Below are 26,756 nucleotides of genomic sequence, written 5' to 3'. Positions count from 1 at the left end.
AATTTCTTCGACTGCTACTACCGCAACTTGTATGAGGGTGGTTGGGCCGGGAGGTGGCGGGTTGGTAGCTGCTTCCGCCTGCTGTGCTGGAGAAGTCCCCGGGCCGACTGTTGAAGTCCCTGGGCTGGGCTCTGGAGTCCCCGAGCCGAGTGCGACTGCAGCAGTCCCCGGGCCGCCTGCCGAAATCCCCGTGCCGGCCTCTGGGATTGTCGAGTCGGATCCAACTGCTTCGGGAGGGGTCGGCACAAAGATGGAATCTGATTCAGGAGACGGCTTGACATACGGCTTAAGAAGGCGGCATAAGGTGATGCCGGCTGGTATTGCTTGTCGGGTGGAGCCAATCCATGCTAAGGCATCTGCTTGCTCGTTGTCGTTTCTTGGCACATGAAGGAACTCGCACCCATCAAAGTATCCGCTGAGTTGCTGCACGAGGAAGCGGTAGCTTGCCATGTTTGCATCCTTGGCGTCCCAGTCGCCTGACGACTGCTGGACCACCAAGTCGGAGTCACCATAGCACAGGATCCGGCGGATGCCAAGTTACTTGGCAAGCCGGAGCCCGTGTATGAGTGCCTCATATTCAGCTACGTTGTTGGAGGCGGCGAAGTGGACCTGCAGCACGTATTTGAGCTTGTCGCCTTTGGGAGAGGTGAGGACGACGCTGGCTCCCAGACCGTTGTGCATTTTTGAACCATCAAATTGCATCCGCCAATGGGTGGAGTCTGGTGCAGGCGACAAGTACTGGGTCTCGGCCCAGTCGACGAGGAAGTTAACCAGCACTTGTGACTTGATGGCGGTGCAAGGCTGGTAGTAGATGGTGTAAGGGGCTAGATCAATAGCCCACTTGTCCACTCGGCCAGAGGCGTCTCGGCTCCCAATGATCTCAGCAAGCGGAGCCATGCAGACGATGGTTATCTGGTGCTCTTGAAAGTAAGGCTTCAGCTTCTTGGCGGCAAAATGCACACCGTAGCACATCTTCTGGTAGTGTGGGTAGTTTTGCTTGAAAGTGAACAGTAATTCGCTCAAGTAATAAACCGGTCTCTGGACCAGCAATGCTCTGTCGTCCTCCTTGCGCTCTACCACCATGACTATGCTGACAACCCGACTGATGGCTGCAATGTATAGGAGCATGGGCTCCTTCTCAGTCGGAGCTGCCAAGATAGGTGGAGTTGCCAACATCTTCTTGAGTTGGAGAAATGCTTCTTCCGCCTTGTCGTTCCACTCTAAAAAGGTGGTCTTCTTCATTAGTTGGTACAGGGGAAGAGCCTTCTCGCCCAGCCGGCTGATGAAACGGCTAACTGATGCCAAGCAACCGGTGAATTTTTGCACGTCCAGCAGTCGGGTGGGCACTTCCATCCTCTCAATTGCCTTGATCTTCACAGGGTTGCACTCTATGCCGCGCTCTGAGCCCAGGAAGCCGACAAGCTAGCCGGCTGGTACTCCAAAGACGCATTTCTCCAGGTTGAGCTTGATCTGGAAGTGGCGCAGGTTCTCAAAGGTTTCCTTGAGATCTTCTAGCAGTGTGCCGCGCTTCTCTGTCTTTACCACCACATCGTCCACATAGACATGGGCATTTCTGCCGAGCTTCTTGAGGAGGCACTTCTGCATGCAACGCTGAAAGGTGGCGCCGGCATTTCGCTAGCCGAATGTCATGGTCAGGTAGCAGAAAGCTCCAAATGGCGTGATGAAAGCGGTCTTCAGTCTGTCGGCCGGGTTCAGTTTTATCTGATGGTAGCCTGAATACGCATCCAAAAAACTCAACAGCTCGCTTCCGACTGTGGAGTCCATCACTTGATCAATCCTTGGTAGGGCAAACGGGTCTGTGGGGAAGGCCTTATTAAGGCTGGTATAGTCAATACAGATACACCATTGCTTGTTCTTCTTCAACACTAGGACTGGATTGGCAAGCCATTCTGGAAAGAACACTTCCATGATGAATCCGGCTGCCAGAAGTCGGGCTATCTCTTCTCCAAGAACTCTTCTCTTTTCTTCCGACGGGCGGTGCAAGGGCTGCCTGACCGTCTTGACGTCAGGTCGGACATGTAGTTTGTGCTCGGCGAAATCCGTCGGAACACCCGGCATGTCTTTGGGAGACCATGCAAAGATGTCCCAATTCTCACGGAGGAAATCGACGAGCTCGCTTTCTATTTGCTGTCTAGGTTCGCACCTACGACAGCGTGCCTCTCCGGGTGCTCTATGTCAGAGGGTATCTTCTTGGTTTCCTTTGCCGGCTTGAACGAGCCCTCCACGTCCGACTCCTTGGGGGTGGGTGACATTTCCGGCTTCTTGCCTGCCATCACCACCACCCGATCTAGGAGCCGCTTCTCGGCTGCAATCACGAGGGACTCGGCCAGCCGGCTACTGTCCGTGGCGCAGGCAGCCGACTTCTTGTAGTCTCCGAGTACAGTCAGGATTCCCTTGGTACTCGGCATCTTCATCTTGAGGTGGGCGTAGTGGGGGACTGCCATGAACTTGGCCAGGGCAGGTCGGCCAAGTAGTGTGTGGTAAGGGCTCTCTAGGTCCACCACCTCAAACCAAACTGGCTCTCGGCGGAAATGATTCTTGTCTCCAAAGAGGACATCAATCTGGGTCTTGCCGATTGGTGAACAGGAAAGGCCAGGGACAATGCCATGGAATACAGTCCGACTGGGGAGGAGTTGTTTCTGCTTGATTCCCAACTTCTCCATTGTGTCGCGGTACAGGATATTTATGCTGCTACCACCATCTATCAAGACCCTGGAGAAGTGTGTTGCTCGCCATTCCGTTGCAAGGGTGGCATCTAGGACTAAGGCGTAGGAACCGGGGGAAGGCATTACTTACGAATGGTCGGCTCTGCTCCAGCTGATGGGCTTCTCGGACCAGTGCATGAACTCTGGGGTGCTTGAGGCTACTACATGCACCTCTTGCTATTGTTGCCGTCTGTTGCGCCTATCATCGGCCACACTAGTGAACACAACGTAGGCTCCGTGCTCTGCAGGATACTCATCTTGAATGGCGCCGACTAGCCGGGCCGCCGGCTGCTGGGGCGGAGGAGGCGGCAGGCCAGGAGGCGGAGGAGGTAGGAGGCCATCTCCCTTAGCAATCCTGGTGAGCCAGTGACACTTCCGAGTGGTGTGGTTGGATGGCTTTGCGCCGCTGTGGAACTTGCAGGGAGCATCAAGGGTCTGCTCGTACGAGAAGGCGGGCAGCCAGTTGGGCTTGCCGCCCTTCTAACGCTTCGGTGCTAGCTGCCCCTCCGGCTGCTGATCCTCGACTGTCGCCACCTGCCGGCTGTTGGAAGCCGGCTGGGTGGCCTTCCGCTCGTTGTTGCTTGGGGGCTCCCTCCGACTGGTCTCGCCAGCCAGAGTTCGAGGAGCCTGAGGTGCCACCTTGCCGGATGCATCGACTAAGATCTCCGCCTTCATGGAGGAGTCGGCCGTGGCATGCTTGTCAGTGATGATTAATAGTTCGTCGAGAGTTACAGGCTCGTCGCAGAGAAGCCGGTGCTTGAGGAGGGTGCCTTCTCGGCACCCGGCGGTGAAGTACTCAAAGACCTGCACCTCGTGCACGCCCTCGCAGGAGTTGCCTAGCTCGGCCCAGCGTGTGAGGTAGTCGCGAGTCGATTCGCTGGGCCCTTGGACGCACAAGGAGAGCTGCCGGGGCTTGGGAGGCTGCTTGTACGTACTGGTGAAGTTGCGGATGAAAGCCTTGGTGAAATCTACCCAGTTGTTGATGTTACGGGGCTTTAGGCTGTTGAGCCACGTCCGGGTCGTCCCCTGAAGCATGAGAGGGACGTATTCACGACAACGCACTTATTGCCGTTTGCTATACTGACGGCCGTAGAGTAATCAACCAACCAGTCTTGCCGTTCTCTCCGACTCCCTCTCGGCGGCCAAGGCGGTCGCCGAGTTTCGGGTGCATGACAGGAGGCGGAGTGGGGTGCCTGGTTCCACGAGGCGGGGGAGGCGGCAGGTCGCCTCGCAACTCCACCGCATGTGGGCGGCCGTCTTTGTCTCGCTCGATAGAGAGGCGCGTCTGGCTGTGGCTGGCAGCCGACTCGTTGCCCCTTCCTCTGCGGGCGCCACCAGTCGACGTCCGGGATGTCGCCCCATGATCTTGGCGAGGGGGTGGCTCGTTATTTTGTCAGGATGGAGCTTCAGCGCGGCAGGCCGCTTCGTGCTACGCGGCGGCCGTGTCAAGGAGCTGCTGGACTCGCTCCGTCATGTGGCGGTGCTCATCGCCATCGCACTTGTCCAGCTCATCTGTCACCGCCTGGGAGGCCCGGATGTTCTCCGCAGGCGTGGCGTAGATGGGGCGCTCTGCCCCGAACATGCTGGTGACGGTCGCGCCACGCTGCTGAACCGTGCCGAGGCGGCTAGGCCCCTCAGGAGCCGACGTGTCACCCACGGCCCAATCCATCTCGCGCCAGTAGGCGTCCGAGGGACGGCGCATGCTGGCCAGGCGGCCAGCACTCTTGAGGAGCTGGATGCAGAGTGCCTCGAGTACCTCAGCATCTGCGCCCTCTAGAATGGGCGCTGTTAGGTCGCGTAGAGTCGCGTCGAGGGGGTCTCGAGCATGCTCGTCCGAGTGATCTCCGCTGGTGATGACAAGCACCTCTGTGACAGTGCTCCCGCCGCTGTGATCGCGAGGAGGCGGCTCATCGTAGACCACCACGTTGGTGGGGAACGCGTCGAATGACACCGTGTCGGAGTCGGCGATCATCGGATCGGTGGAGCCAACGGACTCCGGGTCCACAGCAGGCTCGCTGGTGACATGGAGCTGGTCGAGGAGGCTGACGAGGCGGCTCTCAGGGCAGCTGGTGCCCGTGTTGGAGGCTGGCTCGTCGGAGAGGTCGATCTCGCCGACGAGGTCGATGAGGCACCTCGCTGCGCAGGCGATCTTCGTGCTGTGCAGCGCGTCGGGGCTGACGCCGTCAGGCGTGCTAGGCTGGCTTTGCTCGCCAGGAAGGAACAGGGTTCCTGTCCAGAGCAGATCTCCGGAAGACGGTGCACCTCGCCCCACGGTGGGCGCCAAATGTCGGGGGTTGGGTGCGTCATATACCAAAGGATGGCTTATCATGGTGGGAGCGAGTAGAACGTCGCCGGTGCCTGGAAGCAGGATAAGGCGTAGACACGTACCCCTGCGAACTTTACCCAGGTTGGGGGCTCTTCGTGGAGATAATACCCCTACTCCTGCTCTGCGGGGTCTCCGCATGATCACTATAGCACTAGTGATACAAGTTGCTCCTTAAGCTGTGTCTAGAGGTAGGAGAAGGCAAGGCAAGCTCTTCCCTACCAACTGGCTAGTTCTATCTGGGTTGGAACCCTTTGCATGGGTGCCCTGGGGGGTTTATATAGGCCTACCCCCCAGGGATACAATGGTAATCGGTCCGGGTGCTGGGCCCGGCTTTCAGTGTCTCCGGCCTCCGGCTTCTCCACCGACCGTTGGGGCCCGCCGCCTGGTGGGACCCACCAACTAGCTGGTGGGTGCTTACTATAGTCGTGCTGTTGATGACGAGGGCTTGGTCATCCCAGTGCGGCTACAGTCCCACAGCCTGGTGGGAGACCACTATATATAGCCACACCTGGTCTCATCAGCTTAATGGTGTGCTTGCCTCGAGACAAGGGACAGCCGCCTGCTGGAAGCCGGCCCTCGCCGTGCCCGGCTGATTGGGCTTCCGCCGTCTTCTATGGCGTCATAGCCTGATGGGGCCTGCTGCTGGCAGGTCGTCGTGGGGAACAGGACTCCGCCTGCTCGGGGCGACGTCAGAGGGGGGACTAACCTATCCAACGTATCTATAATTTATGAAGCATCCATGCTATATTATTATCTCTTTTGAATGATTATGGGCTTTATTATCCACTTTTATATTATTTTTGGGACAAACCTATTAACCGGAGGCCCAGCCCAGATTTGCTGTTTTATGCCTATTTCAGTGTTTCGAGGAAAAGGAATATCAAACGGAGTCAAAACAGAACGAAATCAACTGGACAAGTTATTTTTGGAAGGAAACCCACCTGATGGACTTGGACCCCACGTCAGAAGATACGGGAGGTACTCACGAGAGTGGGGGGAGCGCCCACCCCCCTAGGGCGTGCCCCCTGCCTCGTGGCCCCCCCTTCGGTCCACCGACGTACCCCTCGCACCCATATATACCTACGTACCCTAAAACTTCCAGAACAGAAGATAGATCGGGAGTTCCGCCGCCGCAAGCCTCTGTAGCCACCAAAAACCTCTCGGGAGCCCGTTCCGGCACCCTGCCAGAGGGGGAACCCACCACTGGTGGCCATCTTCATCATCCCGGCGCTATCCATGACGAGGAGGGAGTAGTTCACCCTCGGGGCTGAGGGTATGTACTAGTAGCTATGAGTTTGATCTCTCTCTCTTGTGTTCTCTCTCGTGTTCCCTCTATGGCACGATCTTGATGTATCCCGAGCTTTGCTATTGTAGTTGGATCTTATGATGTTTCTCCCCCCTCTACTCTCTTGTGATGAATTGAGTTTTCCCTTTGAAGTTATCTTATCGGATTGAGTCTTTTATGAGAACATTTGATGTATGTCTTGAGAGCCACTTGATGTCTGTTTTGGTGATCAACTTGCGGGTTTTGTGACATTGGGAACCTATGCATAGGGGTTGGCACACGTTCTTGACTCTCCGGTAGAAACTTTGGGGCACTCTTTGAAGTACTTTTATGTTGGTTGGATGAATCTGAGATTGTGTGACGCACATCGTATAATCATGCCCACGGATACTTGAGGTGACAATGGAGTATCTAGGTGACATTAGGGTTTTGGTTGATTTGTGTCTTAAGGTGTTATTCTAGTACAAACTCTTTTATAGATTGATCCGAAAGAATAACTTTGAGGTGGTTTCGTACCCTACCATAATCTCTATGTTTGTTCTCCGCTATTAGTGGCTTTGGAGTGACTCTTTGTTGCATGTTGAGGGCTTGTTATATGATCTATCTATGTTATTATTGTTGAGAAAACTTGCACTAGTGAAAGTATGAACCCTAGGCCTTGTTTCCTATCATTGCAATACCGTTTACGCTCACTTTTATCGCTCACTACCTTTCTGTTTTATTATTTCAGATTACAAAAACCTATATCTACTATCTATTTTGCACTTGTATCACCATCTCTTCGCCGAACTAGTGCACCTATACAATTTACCATTGTATTGGGTGTGTTGGGGACACAAGAGACTCTTTGTTATTTGGTTGCAGGGTTGTTTGAGAGAGACCATCTTCATCCGACGCCTCCTACGGATTGATAAACCTTAGGTCATCCACTTGAGGGAAATTTGCTACTGTCCTACAAACCTGTGCACTTGCAGGCCCAACAACGTCTACAAGAAGAAGGTTGTGTAGTAGACATCAAGCTCTTTTCTGGGGCCGTTGCCGGGGAGGTTAGCGCTTGAAGGTATATCTTTAGATCTTGCAATCGAATCTTTTTGTTTCTTGTTTTATCACTAGTTTAGTTTATAAAAGAAAACTACAAAAAATGGAATTAAGTTTGTCTCACACTCTTCATCTTTTTAATATCTTTCGTGAGAATGATGGAAAGGAAAATTGTGCTCAAGTGCTAGAAGAAGAAATCTATAAAATGTTTGTCACTAAATCTTTGAATGATGAGCATGCTTCCAATGTTGTTAGTATGAACTCTTTGAATATCCATAGTACTAATGATGATTGCACTATTCATGATGAAAATATATCTTATGAGCATGTCAACTTTTGTGGAGTGCATGTTTGCATGAACACACCGAATAGAGAAGATATATATTGCAAGAGGCATAAGTATTTAGAAACTAAAAGGTTGCAAGAAATTCTTGATGTTTGTGCTGAAAAATTCAATATTTTTCGCGCTCCTTGTGAACTTTGCAATGAACGTAGTCATTTAAATCTCCAATGCAAATTGTTTCATGACCAAATCGTATCCAAATTTTTTGATAATTTGATTACCTTTGAGCATCATAAAGAGCTTAGCCTTCTTTTGGGTTATGAAGAAATGAAACGTATAACTGAGGGTATTCCAAAGTTTAATCTTGATAGATTTCTTGATTTTGATCAAGAGAAGATTTATTTGTATTGGGCGGTGAATTGCATTGAAAATCCTTATATTTCCAATTACCTAAAGAAAAGAAAGCAAATAGAAGATGATAAGAATACTAATGAAAGGGAAGAGACTTCCCAATCTCCTCCTATTATTTTTTATGATGAATCAGGTAACGAGGAGGAGCTCTCTATTCAACCAATTCCATCAATAAAGAAGGTTGAACCCACACATAATGTGAAGAAGAAAAGGAGCAGCAAAGGTAAAAGGGTATCTCTCCCAAATGATGTTGCTCCTACTACTCATTGTGATGATGATAATTGCTATATTATTGGTGCTATCCATACTATTGATGATGAGAGTGATTATGCTTATGATATGAAAAGGCCCAAGCTTGGGGAAGCTATGTTTGATGAGGATGAAATATTTGAGAATATATTTGCTGAAATTAATGTTTGTCCCAAGCTTGGGGATGCTATGTTTAATGAAGATGATATTTTTAGCCTCCCAAGTTTTGATATGCAAAGTTGTTATGATGATAGCATGCCTCTTTATGATGATTATATTGATGAAAGTGGGTTTGGAAGAGTGTCAACTTTAGGAAGTAGTGATCCCACTATTTTAGAGGATGTTGAATCTTATTGTGATGAATATGAAAGTGGATTTGGAAGAGTGTCAACTTTATTTCGTGATTCCACTATCTTGGGAGAGGTTTCAATCGATTATGATGAGAACGAAGTTGCTACTTATGATGATTATTGTGATGAAACTTATGCTATAAAAAGTAGTGATGATTATATTTATAAAACTTGTCATGATTATGATTACCCTTTTTCTGAACATTACTCTTTTAGTGTGGAAACAATTTTTAGTGTTCAAGTCTTTTATGATACTCTCACTATTCCGAATGAGAAGAATTTTGCTTATGTGGAGAGTAGTAAATTTTCTATGCTTGTAGATCATGAAAATAATGCTTTAGGTGCTGGTTATATTGTTGAATTCATTCATGATGCTACTGAAAATTATTATGAGGGAGGAATATATGCTTGTAGGAGTTGCAATAATGTCAAGTTTCCTCTCTATGTGCTTAAAATTTTGAAGTTATGCTTGTTTTACCTTCCTATGCTAGTTGATTTTTGTTCCCATAAGTTGTTTGCTCACAAAATCCCTATGCATAGGAAGTGGGTTAGGCATAAATGTGCTAGTCATATGCTTCATGATGCTCCCGTTATGTTTCAATTCTTATCTTTTTTGTGAGCATCATTGCCATCATCATGCCTAGCTAAAAAGGCATTAAAGAAAAGCGCTTGTTGGGAGACAACCCAATATTTATACTTACTGTTTTTGTGTGTACACATGATTATGCTACTGTATTAATCATGTTTTATAGCTTTTGTTTCAATAAAGTGCCAAGTAGAACCTTTGGGAAGACTTGGGTGAAGTTTATGTGATCTTGCTGTAAAAAACAGAAACTTTAGCGCTCACGAGATTAGCTGCCATTGTTTACTGGAGAGTGATTTTAGGTTGATTATTTTTGCAGATGATTAATAGACAAATTACTCAGGTCCAGCAATTTAGTTCATAATTTTTGGGATTCCAGAGGTATACGTTTGATACATATTACTACGGACTGTTCTGTTTTTGACAGATTCTGTTTTCATTGTGTTGTTTGCTTATATTGATGCATCTATGGCTAGTATTAAGTGGTATGAACCATAGAGAAGTTGGAATACAGTAGGATTTACACCAATATGAATTTAGAATGAGTTCATTACAGTACCTAAGTGGTGAATTATTTTCTTATACTAACGGAGCTTACGAGTTTTGTTTTGAGTTTTGTGTGGTTGAAGTTTTCAAGTTTTGGGTAAAGATTCGATGGATTATGGAATAAGGAGTGGAAATAGCCTAAGCTTGGGGATGCCCAAGGCACCCCAAGGTAATATTCAAGGACAACCAAGCAACTAAGCTTGGGGATGCCCCGGAAGGCATCCCCTCTTTCGTCTTCGTTCATCGGTAACTTTACTTGGAGCTATATTTTTATTCGCCACATGATATGTGTTTTGCTTGGAGTGTCATTTTATCTTGTTAGTACTTGCTTTCTGTTAGTTAGAATAATGTTTTGAATCTTTAGTTTCAATAAAAAAAGTCAAGGATAGCCTTTGCCATGCTTATTTTGCTAGTATACATGTTGCTGTTTGAAAACAGAAAGTTTACCGCTGTTGCAAAAAATCCCTAGGAAATTAAGAGAATGGGATAACGTTGAATCATTTTGCATATTGATCTCTGATAAATTTATTACAGTGGGAATTTTATTTCATAATTTTTGGAGTCAGGGAAGTATTGGTACTCTTGCATTCTTTACAGACTGTACTGTTTTGGCAGATTGCTGTTATGGTTGCATTGTTTGCATATGTTTACTTGTTTAATGATTCTATTTGAGGATAGGAGTATTAAATATACAGAGGCATTTAGTATGCAATGTTGAATAATAATTTTAGTGATTTGTTACAGTAGAAGATGATAAGGTTTTGCATTGGTTTATACTAACCTATCTCACGAGTTCTTGTTGAGTTTGTTGTGAATGAAGCTTTTGATAAAAAGAGAAACCATGATATGAGAGGAATTAAGGAGACAGAAAAGTTCAAGCTTGGGGATGCCCAAGGCAACCCAAAATAATATTTCAAGAAGTCTCAAGCATCTAAGCTTGGGGATGCCCCGGTAGGCATCCACCTTTCTTCTTCGGCAATCATCGGCTAGTATCGGTTGAACCTAAGTTTTTGCTTCTTCACATGAGTTGTGCTATCCTTGCATTGTCATTTTATTTTGTTTTTCCTGCTGCTTGAATAAGATACCAAGATCTGAAATTCTTTTATGAGAGAGAGTCTTCACATAGTTACATAATTATTTAGCTACTCATTGGTCTTCACTTATATCTTTTTGAGTAGTTTGTCGTTTACTCGTGTGCTTCACTTATATCCTATGAGTAAATTGTTGAATGAATTGATTGTCATAAATCTGAAATTATATATGTTTCATTTGCTTATACCATGGGGAGTAATGACTTCACATCTAAGAAGTAGAGGTTGTAAATTTATTGACGGTTAGCAAGCATTGTATTAGTCATTTGAACAATTCATGAAAGAATATTGAAGGAAGGGAGATTTCACGTATAAATATATTATCATAAACATCTTTCATAATTGGGAGCACTCATTAAGTATGACATGCTAAAGAGTTGATGTTGGACAAGGAAGACAACATAATGGGTTATGTTTTCTCACATCTCAGTTAAAGTATATTATCATGGATCATTCAAACATGTTGAGCTTGCCTTTCCCCCTCATGCTAGCCAAAAATTCCTAGCACCAAGTAGAGATACTACTTGTGCTTCCAAATATCCTTAAACCCAGTTTTTGCCATGAGTGTCCACCATACCTACCTATATGCAGTATTTACCTGCTGTTCCAAGTAAATTTGCATGTGCCAAACTCTAAACCTTTGAATTATAATCTGTTTTGTATGCTTGAATTGCTCATGTAGCAACTAGGGGCTGTCGGTGTCTTCCATGCTAGGTGGGTTATTCTCAAGAGGAGTGGACTCCGCTCCTCATTCACGAGAAAGTGGCGGTAACCAGGATGCCCAGTCCCATGATCAAAAAGATCAAAATCAAATCAAAATAATTAAACAAAACTCCCCCAGGATTGTTGTTAGTTGGAGGCACTCGTTGTTTCGAGCAAGCCATGGATTGATGCTTGTTGGTGGTTGGGGGAGTATAAACTTTTACCATTCTGTGTGGGAACCGCCTATAATGTATGTAGTATGGAAGATATTGGGAACTCTTGGTTGTTATGTTGACAATGAGATCATACCTCTCAAAATTATTTATCTCTATTTCAAAATTGAGCTCTGGCACCTCTGCAAATCCCTGCTTCCCTCTGCGAAGGGTCTATCTTTTACTTTATGTCTTTTACTTTATGCAAGAGTCAAGGTGGTCTTCACCTTTCCCTTTTTCATTTTATCCTTTGGCAAGCTCTTTGTGGTGGGGTGATCCTGATATATATATATCCAATTGGATGTACGTTAGCATGAACTATTATTGTTGACATCACCCAAAGGTGAATACGTTTGGAGGCAACATTATAAGCCCCAATCTTTCTCTGTGTCTGATTAAAACTTCATAACCACAAGTATTGCGTGAGTGTTAGCAATTGTAGAAGACTATATGATAGTTGAGTATGTGGAGTTTTCTATTCCTGAAAATAAGATGAATTGAAATTGTTTTGATGACTAGGAATGAAGTTTGCTAGTTTTCAAGAATGTTTATGGTCTATGCTTTAACATGTGAATTGCTTGTTACTTATTCATGAGAAGTTTTATGAGATGAACTACTGTTATGACATATATTGATGCTAGTAAAGGTGACTGAAATTATCATTGATCAAACTTGTGCACCTCTAGCATTCACACTTCATAAATTCTTTCTTTATCATTTACCTACTCGAGGACGAGTAGGAATTAAGCTTGGGGATGCTAATACGTCTCCAACGTATCTATAATTTATGAAGCATTCATGCTATATTATTATCTGTTTTGAATGATTATGGGCTTTATTATCCACTTTTATATTATTTTTGGGACTAACCTATTAACTGGAGGCCCAGCCCAGATTTGCTGTTTTATGCCTATTTCAGTGTTTCGAGGAAAAGGAATATCAGACGGAGTCAAAACGGAATGAAATCAACTGGAGAAGTTATTTTTGGAAGGAAACCCACCTAATGGACTTGGACCCCACGTCAGAAGATACGGGAGGTGCTCACGAGAGTGGGGGTGCCCACCCCCTAGGGCGCGCCCCCCTGCCTCGTGGCCCCCCTTCGGGCCACCGACGTACCCCTTGCACCCATATATACCTACGTACCCTAAAACTTCTAGAACAGAAGATAGATCGGGAGTTCCGCCGCCGCAAGCCTCTGTAGCCACCAAAAACCTCTCGGGAGCCCATTTCGGCACCCTGCCGGAGGGGGAACCCATCATCGGTGGCCATCTTCATCATCCCGGCGCTATCCATGACGAGGAGGGAGTAGTTCACCCTTGGGGCTGAGGGTATGTACCAGTAGCTATGTGTTTGATCTCTCTCTCTCTCTCTCGTGTTCCCTCTATGGAACGATCTTGATGTATCCCGAGCTTTGCTATTGTAGTTGGATCTTATGATGTTTCTCCCCCCTCTACTCTCTTGTGATGAATTGAGTTTCCCCTTTGAAGTTATCTTATCGGATTGAGTATTTTATGAGAACACTTGATGTATGTCTTGCGATCCACTTGATGTATGTTTTGGTGATCAACTTGCGGGTTTCGTGACATTGGGAACCTATGCATAGGGGTTGGCACACGTTCTTGACTCTCCGGTAGAAACTTTGGGGCACTCTTTGAAGTACTTTTATGTTGGTTGGATGAATCTGAGATTGTGTGACGCATATCATATAATCATGCCCACGGATACTTGAGGTGACAATGGAGTATCTAGGTGACATTAGGGTTTTGGTTGATTTGTGTCTTAAGGTGTTATTCTAGTACGAACTCTTTTATAGATCGATCCGAAAGAATAACTTTGAGGTGGTTTCATACCCTACCATAATCTCTACATTTGTTCTCGGCTATTAGTGGCTTTGGAGTGACTCTTTGTTGCATGTTGAGGGCTTGTTATATGATCTATCTATGTTATTATTGTTGAGAGAACTTGCACTAGTGAAAGTATGAACCCTAGGCCTTGTTTCCTATCATTGCAATACCGTTTACGCTCACTTTTATCGCTCGCTACCTTGCTGTTTTTATTATTTCAGATTACAAAAACCTATATCTACTATCTATTTTGCACTTGTATCACCATCTCTTCGCCGAACTAGTGCACCTATACAATTTACCATTGTATTGGGTGTGTTGGGGACACAAGAGACTCTTTGTTATTTGGTTGCATGGTTGTTTGAGAGAGACCATCTTCATCCTACGCCTCCTACGGATTGATAAACCTTAGGTCAACCACTTGAGGGAAATTTTCTACTGTCCTACAAACCTGTGCACTTGCAGGCCCAACAACGTTTACAAGAAGAAGGTTGTGTAGTAGACATCAGCGGTCATGCCCCCCCCCATGGGTTGGTCCGAATTGGACTAGGAGGGGGCGGCGCCCGACTCCTTCCTTCTCCCCTCTTCCTCCTTCCCTCCTTCTCCTACTAGGAATAGGAAAGAGGAGGGGAATCCTACTTGGACTGGGGAGTCCTAGTAGGATTCCCCACACCTGGCGCACCCCCCTTGGGCCGGCCACCTCTTCCCTCCCCTCCTTTATATACGTGTTTGGGGGCACCCCATAGACACACAAGTTATTCTTTTAGCCGTGTGTGGCGCCCCCCTCCATAGTTACACACCTCGATCATATCGTTGCGAAGCTTAGGCGAAGCCCTGCTCCGGTAGCATCATCATCACCATCACCACACCGTCGTACTAAAGGAACTCACTCTCTGCCTCAACTGGATCAAGAGTACATGGGACGTCATCGAGCTAAACGTGTGCTGAACGCGGAGGTGCCGTACGTTCGATACTTGGATTGGTTGGATCGCGAAGACGTTCGACTACATCAACTGCGCTATTGAAACGTTTCCGCTTTCGGTCTACGAGGGTACGTGGACACACTCTCCCCTCTCGTTGCTATGCATCTCCTAGATAGATCTTGCGTGATCGTAGGAAACTTTTGAAATTACCGCGTTCCCCAACAAAATATGGGTCGGCATTTGGCCCAAAACATGGCAGCCTGTTAATGGGTCGGCCCACTAGTGTCCTCAAAATCTTGTGGGCTTTTAGCTGGGCCTGCTACGTCTTGAGCTAGTGCTGGTTTTCCCCGAAGAGGAGAGGGTGATGCAGCAAGTGTAGCGTAAGTATTTCCCTCAGTTTTCAGAACCAAGGTATCAATCCAGTAGGAGGCTCCTCAAAAGTACCACGCACCTACACAAACAAACTGAGAACTCACAACCAACGCAATGAAGGGGTTGTCAATCCCTTCATGGCCACTTGCGAAAGTGAGATCTAATAAAGATAATAAGATAAGATAAATATATTTTTGGTATTTTATAATATAGATGCAAAAAGTAAAGATACAAATAAAAGTAGATTGAAAGCAAATATGATAAGAGATAGACCCGGGGGCCATAGGTTTCACTAGAGGCTTCTCTCAAGATAGCATAAGTATTACGGTGGGTGAACAAATTACTGTCAAGCAATTAATAGAAAAGTGCATAGTTATGAGATTGTCTAGGCATGATCATGTATATAGGCATCACATCCATAACAAGTAGACCGACTCCTGCCTGCATCTACTACTATTACTCCACACATCGATCGACTCCTGCCTGCATCTAGAGTATTAAGTTCATAAGAATAGAGTAACGCATTAAGCAAGATGACATGATGTAGAGGGATAAACTCATGCAGTATGATATAAACCCCATCTTGTTATCCTCGATGGCAACAATACAATACGTGTCTTGCAACCCTTTCTGTCACTGGGTAAGAACACCGCAAGATTTAACCCAAAGCTAAACACTTCTCCCATGGCAAGAAAGATCAATCTAGTAGGCCAAACCAAACTGATAATTCGAAGAGACTTGCAAAGATAACTCAATCATACATAAAAGATTTCAGAGAAGATTCAAATATTATTCATAGATAAACTTGATCATAAACCCACAATTCATCGGATCTCGACAAACACACCGCAAAAAGAGATTACATCGAATAGATCTCCACAAGACAGGGGGAGAACATTGTATTGAGATCCAAAAAGAGAGAAGAAGCCATCTAGCTAATAACTATGGACCCGTAGGTCTGTGGTAAACTACTCACAACTCATCGGAGGGGCAAGGATGTTGATGTAGAAGCCCTTCATGGTCGATTCCCCCTCCAGCAAAGTGCCGGCGAAGGCTCCAAGATGGGATCTCACGGATACAGAAGGTTACGGCGGTGGAAATTGTGTTTCGTGGTGCTCCTGGATGTTTTCGGGGTACGTATGTATATATAGGAGGAAGAAGTACGTCGGTGGCCGCCCGAGGGGCCCACGAGACAAGGGGCGCGCCCTACAGGGGGGGCACGGCCTCCTATCTCGTGGCTTCCTCGGTAGCTTCTTGACTTGCACTCCAAGCTCTCCGGATCACGTTCGTTCCAAAAATCACGCTACCGAAGGTTTCATTCCGTTTGGACTCAGTTTGATATTCCTTTTCTTCGAAATACTGAAATAGGCAAAAAAACAGCAATATGGGTTGGGCCTCCGGTTAGTAGGTTAGTCCCAAAAATAATATAAATGTGTAAAATAAAGCCCATAAACATCCAAAATGGGTAATATAATAGCATGGAACAATCAAAAATTATAGATACGTTGGAGACGTATCGAGCATCCCCAAGCTTAATTCCTGCTCGTCCTCGAGTAGGTAAATGATAAAAAAAGAAATTTTTTATGTGGAATGCTACCTAGCATAATTCTCAATGTAATTTTCTTTAATGTGGCATGAATGTTCAGATCCAAATGATTCAAAATAAAAGCTTATAAAACATAAAAATAATAATGCTTCAAAGCATACTAACAAATAATCACGTCCTATCAAAATAACATAGCCAAAGAAAGCTTATCCCTACAAAATCATATAGTTAGGCCATGCTTCATTTTCATTACTCAAAATACTCCCATCATGCACAACCCCGATGACGAGCCAAGCAATTGTTTCATACTTTTTAACGCGCTTCAGCTTTTTCAACTCTTACGCAATACATGAGCGCAAGCCATGGACATAGCACTATGGTGGTATATGGTGGTTGTGAAGACAAAAAGTGGGAGAAGATAGTCTCACATCAACTAGGCGTATCAACGGGCTATGGAGATGCCCATCAATAGATATCAATGTGAGTGAGTAGGGATTGCCATGCAACGGATGCACTAGAGCTATAAATATATGAAAGCTCAACAAAAGGAAACTAAGTGGGTGTGCATCCAACTTGCTTGCTCACGAAGACCTAGGGCACTTTGAGGAAGCCCATCATTGGAATATACAAGCCAAGTTCTATAATGAAAAATTCCCACTAGTATATGGAAGTGACAACATATGAGACTCTCTATCATGAAGATCATGGTGCTATTTTGAAGCACAAGTGTGGAAAAAGAGATAGTAGCAATTGTCCCTTCTTTCTTTTTCTCTCTTTTTATTTTTCTCCTTTATTTTTTTCTCTTTTTTTCTTTTTTTTCTTTTTTTTATTTTTTTTCTTTTTGATGGGATTCTTTGGCCTCTTTTATTTTTATAAAGTCTGAAGCCTCATCCCGACTTGTGGGGGAATCATAGTCTTCATCATCCTTTCCTCACTAGGACAATGCTCTAATAATGAAGATCATCACACTTATATGGATTTACAACTCATGAATTATAACTCAAAGCTAGAACAAGATATGACTCTATATGAATGCCTCCGGTGGTATACCGGGATATGCAGTGAATCAAGAGCGACATGTATGAAGATTATGAAGGTGGCTTTGCCACAAATATGATGTCAACTACATGATCATGCAAAAGAGAAATATGATAATGATGAAACGTGTCATAACAAATGGAACGGTGGAAAGTTGCATGGCAATATATCTCGGAATGGCTATGGAAATGCCATAATAGGTAGGTATGGTGGCTGTTTTGAGGAAGGTAAATAAAGGGTTCATGCTACCGGCGAAAGTTGCGCGGTAATAAGAAAAGCTAGCAAAGTGGAAGGATAAGCGTGCATATGTCCATGGACTCACATTAGTCAAAAAAGAACTCATATACTTATTGCAAAAGTCTACTTAGCCCTTGAAGCAAAGTACTACTATGCATGCCCCAAGAGGGATAGATTGGTAGGAAAAAATTCCATCGCTCGTCCCCGACTGCCACTCATAAGGAAGACACTCAAAAGAGCACCTCATGCAACAAATTTGTCACACAATGTTTACCATACGTGGATGCTACGGGACTTGCCAACTTCAAAAAAAGTATTTCTCAATTTCATAATTACCCACTAGTATGACCCTAACATTACTACCTTTAATATCTCAAAACAATTATCAAGCATCAAGTTGATCATAGCATCCAATTCTTTTTCTATGATAGCTTTTACTATACCCAACTTGGATGCTCCTCATTCTAGGACCAACTTTGTAGCCATAGCAAATACCATGCTGTTCTAAGAGACTCTCAAAATATTATAAGTGAAGCATGAGAGACTAGCAATTTCTATAAAATTAAGACACCACTGTGCTCTAAAAGATATAAGTGAAGCACTAGAGCAAAAACTATCAAGCTCAAAAGATATAAGTGAAGCACATAGAGTATTCTAGCAAATTCTAATCAAATAGGCTTCTCCCAAAAGGTGTGTACAGCAAGGATGATTGTGGTAAACTAAAAAGCAAAGACTAATATAATACACGACGCTCCAAGCAAAACACATATCATGTGGCGAATAAAAATATAGCTCCAATTAAAGTTACCAATGAACGAAGACGAAAGAGGGGATGCCTTCCCGAGGCATCCCCAAGCTTAGGCTTTTGGCTATTATTGAATATCTTGGGGTGCCTTGGGCATCCCCAAGCTTAGGCTCTTGCCACCCTTTATTCCATAGTCCATAAAAGCTTTACCCAAAACTTGAAAACTTCACAACACAAAACTCAACAGGAAATCTTATAAGCTCCGTTAGTGAAAGAAAACAAAACCACCACATAAGGTACTGCAATGAACTCATTCTTTATTTATTTTGGTGTTAAACCTACTGTATTCCAACTTCCTTATGGTTTATAAACTAATTTACTAGCCATAGATGCATTAAAATAAGCAAACAACACACGAAAAACAGAATCTGTCAAAAACAGAACAGTCTGTAGAAATATGTACCTAACGCAAACTTCTCGAACTCTAAAAATCCTACCAAAATAGGAAATACTGGAAAATTTGTTTATTGATCAGCATCAAAAAGAATCGATGCAAAAGCACGTTTCTGTGATTTATTGAATTTGTTCTCGTGAGCGCAAAGTTTCTGTCTTTCAGCAGAATCAAATCAGCTATCATCGTAGGTTATCCTATAGGTTCTACTTGGCACAAACACTAACTAAAAGATAAAAACACATCTAAACAGAGAGTAGATGCAAGATTTAACACTAAACAGGAACAAAAACAAAAAACATAAAGAAAATTGGGTTGCCTCCCAACTAGCGCTATCGTTTAACGCCCCTAGCTAGGCATAAAAAGCGAAGATAGATCTAACGAGTGCCTTCTTTGGCACTAAATTCTTCAAGTGAGCACTTATAATCTTTAGGTGTTTCTCCCTTTTTAGCAATGATTAAACCTTTGGGCAAAAATTCAAGAAATTCATTTGTAGTGAAAGGTTCCTTAATGATAGAAAGACAATTGGGATGAACACTTATGGATTTGAGATCCGCGTCTCCCTTACTAGAAGTTTCACCCTTATTTTTAGGAACATAAATAAACTTGGCGATTTTTGTAGGGGGTTCTGGAGTGTTTTTCATGGGAGAAAATGCCGAACCTAAGTTGGTAATTATATCCTCAAGTTTACCAATTCTAGCAGAATCAAGATCTATTTTTTCATTGACTATAGGTTCTTTCTCTTAAAGATTTTTCAAAGTAACTCCAACCCTAGATTCATATTGAGTGATGAGATTATGAATCTTTTTATCCAAATTTTCAACCAACTCAATAGTGGAAATTTTATTTTCAATAATATCAAGTCATTGCATAACGTGTTCTAAGGTTAAAACAGTTCCATTAACCAAAAGAGGTGGTGGCCCAAACAAATCTAACATAGCATTATAAGCATCAAACGTATGGCTACTCAAGAAATCACCTCCGGCGATAGTATCAAGAACACATCTATTCCAAGGAGTGATGCCTACATAAAAATTGCGGAGAAGAACGGAAGTAGAAAGCTTCCTAGTAGATCTATTTTGCGCATTGCAAATTCTATGCCAAGCATCTTTTAAATTTTCTCCCTCCCTTTGCTTAAAATTGAGGATTTCATGTTCGGGAGTAATAATGAGGATAGGAAGACTAGCCATAACGACGAGGTAAACAAACTAACACTCGGGCAAACAGAAAAAGGCAAGCAAAAAGAGAGGAGGAGATTGGGAAAGAGAGGGCGAATAAAACGGCAGGGGTGAAGTGGGGGGGGAGGAAAACGAGAGGCAAATGGAAAATAATGTAAATGTGAGGGAGATGGGTTTGTGATGGGTACTTGGTATGTCTTGACTTGAGCGAAGACCTCCCCGGCAATGGCGCCAGAAATCCTTCTTGCTACGTCTTGAGCTAGTGTTGGTTTTCCCCGAAGAGGAGAGGGTGATGCAGTAAGTGTAGCGTAAGTATTTCCCTCAGTTTTGAGAACCAAGGTATCAATCCAGTAGGAGGCTCCTCAAAAGTCCCAGGCACCTACACAAACAAACTGAGAACTCGCAACCAACGCAATAAAGGGGTTGTCAATCCCTTCACGGCCACTTGCGGAAGTGAGATCTAATAAAGATAATAAGATAAGATAAATATATTTTTGGTATTTTATAATATAGATGCAAAAAGTAAAGATACAAATAAAAGTAGATTGAAAGCAAATATGATAAGAGATAGACCCGGGGGGCATAGGTTTCACTAGAGGCTTCTCTTAAGATAGCATAAGTATTACGGTGGGTGAACAAATTACTGTCGAGCAATTGATAGAAAAGTGCATAGTTATGAGATTGTCTAGGCATGATCATGTATATAGGCATCACATCCATAACAAGTAGACTGACTCCTGCCTGCATCTACTACGATTACTCCACACATCGACCAACTCCTGCTTGCATCTAGAGTATTAAGTTCATAAGAACAGAGTAACGCATTAAGCAAGATGACATGATGTAGAGGGATAAACTCATGCAATATGATATAAACCCCATCTTGTTATCCTCGATGGCAACAATACAATATGTGTCTTGCAACCCTTTCTGTCACTGGGTAAGAACACCGCAAGATTGAACCCAAAGCTAAACACTTCTCCCATGGCAAGAAAGATCAATCTAGTAGGCCAAACCAAACTGATAATTCCAAGAGACTTGCAAAGATAACTCAATCATACATAAAAGATTTCAGAGAAGATTCAAATATTATTCATAGATAAACTTGATCATAAACCCCCAATTCATCGGATCTCGACAAACATGTCGCAAAAAGAGATTACATCAAATATATCTCCACAAGACAGGGGGAGAACATTGTATTGAGATCCAAAAAGAGAGAAGAAGCCATCTAGCTAATAACTATGGACCAGTAGGTCTGTGGTAAACTACTCACAACTCATCGGAGGGGCAAGGATGTTGATGTAGAAGCCCTCCGTGGTCGATTCCCCCTCCGGCAGAGTGCCGGCGAAGGCTCCAAGATGGGATCTCGCGGATACAGAAGGTTACAGCGGTGGAAATTGTGTTTCGTGGTGCTCCTGGATGTTTTCGGGGTACGTAGGTATATATGGGAGGAAGAAGTACGTTGGTGGCCGCCCGAGGGGCCCATGACACAGGGGGGCGCCCTACAGGGGGGCACGGCCTCCTATCTCGTGGCTTCCTCGGCAGCTTCTTGACTTGCACTCCAAGCTCTCCGGATCACGTTCATTCCAAAGATCACGCTCCCGAAGGTTTCATTCCGTTTGGACTCCGTTTGATATTCCTTTTCTTCGAAATACTGAAATAGGCAAAAAACAGCAATATGGGTTGGGCCTCCGGTTAGTAGGTTAGTCCCAAAAATGATATAAATGTGTAAAATAAAGCCCATAAACATCCAAAAGGGGTAATATAATAGCATGGAACAATCAAAAATTATAGATACGTTGGATACGTATCAGGGCCGACCCATTATGGTCGGTGAAATCTCGTGGGCCTTTAGCTGGCCAGCCCATTATGGTCCGCAAAATCTTGTGGGCCTTTAGCTGGGTCGGCCGATTATGGTCCGCAAAATCTTGTGGACCTTTAGTTGGGTTGGCCCATTTAATCTTTATGGGCCACTTTTGGGCCGGTCCACGTGTCAACATATCATAGGCACATCTCACCCATTGGATGAGTGACACCTGTGCCAACGCGGAGCTGACACATGGTTCCGTCGGCCAATGAGAATTTTACACATGGAAAATCGGCATTGGTCGTGGCTATTAGCGGGTTATCAGATCCAAAACCAGACCCGATAGCTTAACAGCGTCCCGTTATGGTGGATGCCATGTGTCGGTCACCCTTGACGAAAGCGCTTCTATGACGCGCGATTTATCGTCATGGAAGTGGACACTTCCGTGATGATAATTTTGGTGATTTCATGGAACACTTCTATGAAAGCACAGGTATGACTATCTCAATTTTGTCATAAAATCATCATGGATGTCCATGCATGACAGAAAATGTGACCTACTGTGACAAACACGTATCATCATGGAAGTGTATTTTTTTGGAAGTGTGGTCGCGCACTCTCTAAGAATTTGTGGTGGTGGGTGTGCTTCTTGCAATGATCGGGCGCGATCGAAAGGTTGAAGAGACACAAGGGTTAAATAGCCGCTGTAACAAATGGGGGGCAGCCGGCCTGTAACCGTCACGTCTTGTCATGGCGTTCATAGTGGAGGATTCTAGTGCATGCTTGACAACGCCGCACCGCAGTGAGGATTCCAGTGCACGCTTGACAACACCGCACCGCAGTTTGACCACACGTGGGCTTGAAGAGGTGCCAAATGTATCGTCGGTGAGCCTGGTCCCGCGCTACCGTGCAGTTTACCGCGCAAGCTTCCCTCCTGGCTTGGTTTGCCATGCGTCGGCTAGAAGAGGGACAAATTGTGGGCCTTTATTGGCAAAAAGCTTTGTAAAAACAAAGTGTGTGGAATGACTTCGGTCGTAAGTTTACCCGTGGGTGATGAGGTCAAAGTTACATAGAAGGGTGATGATGGACACTCGAGTGCGATAATCAATTCTACGCTCTACAGGGCACATGGTGGAAGAAACCAACTGTGTGCAATAATGTCCAAGATCACAGTCGAGTTAGCTATACAGATCATGTGCTGTGAGATCGACAAGGTAAACAGATTCGAGAATGGTTAATAAAAATTAAATCTAAGACCATTTCATATTAAGTTCAAAATAGTGCTACCACTATACAACTCTCAGACGATGTCGTTTCAATGATTGAACCACAAAGGCTCGAAATATTACAAGGTTCAAATTCCAGAGTTATATGGCTCAAATTCGAAGATTACACGGTTCAAACTGATATTAGAAATGAAATTCAGCTCATCAGCTGTAAATGCTCGCGCTCATTCGCTGAACATGGATATCATAGAGGTTCAAGCTAATATTACCACTTCTAAGTCTGGTTTCAAAACCTCTCAACTTTTGCAAAGGGGTCAGCCACTGAGAAGTCATGTATGGGGTTGACACGATGAGTTCCGATTACTTTGTCATCTGAAGTTCCAAAATGAAATTCAACATTTTTGGAGCCTACTCCATTCTGCCGCAGGCGCCGTCACTGATCAACAAACCATTCATTTTTCCGAAATAAATGTAGGGCAAACCTCATTACCTTCAGCACCCTTTCTCTGACAACAAAGCACCTGGGGAATATAATCTCCGATAAGATCCCTCGGTAGGAGATCAAAGTAATTTCTGAGAGATGCAGATCCAGGCATTCAACGTGATTGTTATATTGTATCACATTATCCACCACTGGGCCTAATCTTATCTGCAAAAGAAGAAAATGTGTTAGTGCCTAGATGAAGTTTTGAACACTACTACATGCCTATTTGGTTTGCAAGATTTGCAAAATGCACTAACATGCCATCTTCGATCCGACATGATTAACATGGGCATTAATATGCCATCTTCCATCTTCACAAGATGTTGGAGTGGATGAAAAGTTCCCTAAGAAAACTAGTACAGATGAATCCAAAGGAGAAATGCATATGGATTGTAACCATATGGATCAAGCATTGTCATTGTAAACTTGGAAAAGGAGACATGTATGTACTGAAATCCTCCAAAAGAATCCTTCAGAAATCGTAGTACATTGTCATTGTAAACTTCGAAAAATGTGTCACAAATTGAACTCCCTTATGGTTAACATTTAATAGGAAAGGAACATCACCTCAATATATAGCTTCTCCACGCACGGAAAGCATCTCAGGAAAGTGACAACTTGCTCCAGGTTGGGGCCGATAGATTCTAGTGCCAAGACCTTCACTGTGCGCAGTTTTGCAGTCAGTCTTGTCAAAATCATTTTCTGAATGACAAACGAAAAAACATCTTCAAAATTAGAAATAATGTTAATTTGTAGAAGGAGAGGTAGAAGGTGGTTGTTGTACCTGAACGTGTGTGGATCCAATAACAAGTTTTGAGTATTTGTCAGACGAGTAGCCCAGCACTGTCAATTTTGGCGTAGAAATGACATTGATTCTTGTTGGACCTACTTGATCAAGTAAAAGTAATCTCTCAAGTGCAGGTGTGTCCTCAGTGACTATACCGTGGTACACATCTTGTGATGTCTTCTTGCCGAACTAGCAACACACATAAATAGTTTGGAGAGTCATGGATGTGATATGAAATGTCCTCAGCCCATTGATCGCCTGAAGTCGAAGGTACTCGAGTCCAGTACAGCCACGGAGTAGGCGCTCCATGTCACCGTTTGAGAGGTAGAGGGCGACGAGCTCGAGGTGCTTCAGTCGTGGTAGAATAAGAGCGGGCGCATCATTAAGGGGGGGACGGTAGTTCCTGAACTTGGCGATGCGCAGCGTGGGCACGAGGCGGAGCGCGGACGTTGGCAGCAAACGCATATGCCCATCATCAAAAGTGAGCTCCTCGAGCTGATCTAGGGCGGAGGATTTGAACCAGTCATCAAGCTTGGCTAGGTCCCTGCCGTTGGAACGAAACTTACCCATTCTATGGCCTCTGGTTGGGCCAGGGTGACTGCCGAGGAACTTGGAAAATGCATCCAAGCTTTTGCGATAGCCATGGTAGAGCTCGTGGGTGTCGATGAGGTTGAGAGGGGTGAAGTTCCATAGGGGGTGCCACTGTCAGAAAAGGATGGTTGTCCGCGCCCCACATTTGATTGGGAGGAGGGAGATGATGACTGTCAACATATCATCGGGGAGGCTGCTGATGAAGCTATGCCTACTGGAGTCGCTAGCGGTTCTAGCTCGCCCCGCCTCCGCTTGTTGGCAACCCCATTCTCCACCTCTGGAGTCTCCTTGTCAGTGGCGCTTTCTGATAGAAATGAGAGTACAGGGAATATTTAGTTAAAACAGGGCAATAGAAAAGTGTATTGGTAACTAGAACTTATTAGGTAGGAATATAGTAAGAAAAGGGAATAACAATTGATTGCTTAAATACTACACAATTCATTTAACATTGTTGGGTAAGTCAACATGCAGATAGTTGAAAAGAAAACTTAGTTCAAATAAACTCAGGATGGATGATTTTGTCGGGGAAGTTAGCATATATCTCATGACCAGGCCCTTTTATGTGCAGTCCAATTTTAGTGCCAGCTTTCAGTACATAAAACATAGAAATTTATTTCCAAAAGCCAGTGCCAAAATAGGAGGCACCACGTTCATCAAGTCTTACAGTAGCAACAATTGTAAATCTATGGTTTGTGTGCAGTATGACATCCGTGCAGCCTTGATCTATGTAAAGGGAAAAATTGTGCACTACATAATCTGTTGCCTAGCAAAGGATGCACTATAGAAAATGGTAGGATTGTTGAAGAAAATATGGTAACATGCAAATATGGGCCCAAATTGAAAGAACTGTATAGCAGTTGAAATCGAAGGACAAAAATGTATAATTAAACAGATAGGGTAAACATGATGTCATGGAAATATGAGAGTAATCGAAAGAACAATACATCATTAAGTTGCCTAATATAGAAAGAAGAGGGGGAAATCCCTTTTGACGTCTATGGTGCATGTGGCACCTTTTATCCAAATGTAGCAATATTTAGAATACCTTCAGGAAAGTAGGTCATGCCAACCAATTTAGGGTGAGATTGAACATACCGCGCACATGCTCAAGTCATCTGGTACGGTGAGATGGAATCTTTGGCGGAGGTCGCAAGGTCCTGATGTGTCGGTGCACTGTACACTCTATGAATGAAAGAAAACCGTCGAATGAAAATGAATTCACGTTGGTTTCTGCTGGGTGATTAAAGGAGGCAGATGAACTGGGATGAGAGATGAGATAATATCTCATTAAATTAGTTACCTTGTCGTCCATGAGAAAAACCCTCAGTACGGCAGATTCCCCAACCGAGCGGAGCTAGGTCAACCGTGAGCAGCATCGAGAAACTCAATGGCGATAGGCGGCAGCAAGTGGAAGTGGTGAAATGCGGTGGGATTTGCCGGCAGCCTGGCGGCGGCGGCAGGCGACGAGCTAAGTGGTTAGCGCCGCGATAGGCGGTGCCACTCATAGACGCGGAGGAGCTTGCGCAGGTGTGAATGGGGACCGAAGGCATGGGGTGGCGGGCGAGGTGAGGGTTTTTGTGTCGTGGGGATGGCGAGGGTTTTCTTTTTTCTTTTTTGAATTGGGTGGTGAGGGTTTTCTGTCCCACAAAGAATTTTGGAGCCAACCGTGTGTGATTGACGCAACAAGCAAAACGAAAGTCATTGCACATGGTTCCAATTTTG

This window comes from Triticum aestivum, chromosome 5B (assembly GCF_018294505.1).
Source record: "Triticum aestivum cultivar Chinese Spring chromosome 5B, IWGSC CS RefSeq v2.1, whole genome shotgun sequence".
In the NCBI taxonomy this organism is placed as follows: Eukaryota; Viridiplantae; Streptophyta; class Magnoliopsida; order Poales; family Poaceae; genus Triticum; species Triticum aestivum.
The sequence above is the reverse complement of the archived record's forward strand: the minus strand, read 5'-3'. Positions refer to the sequence as shown.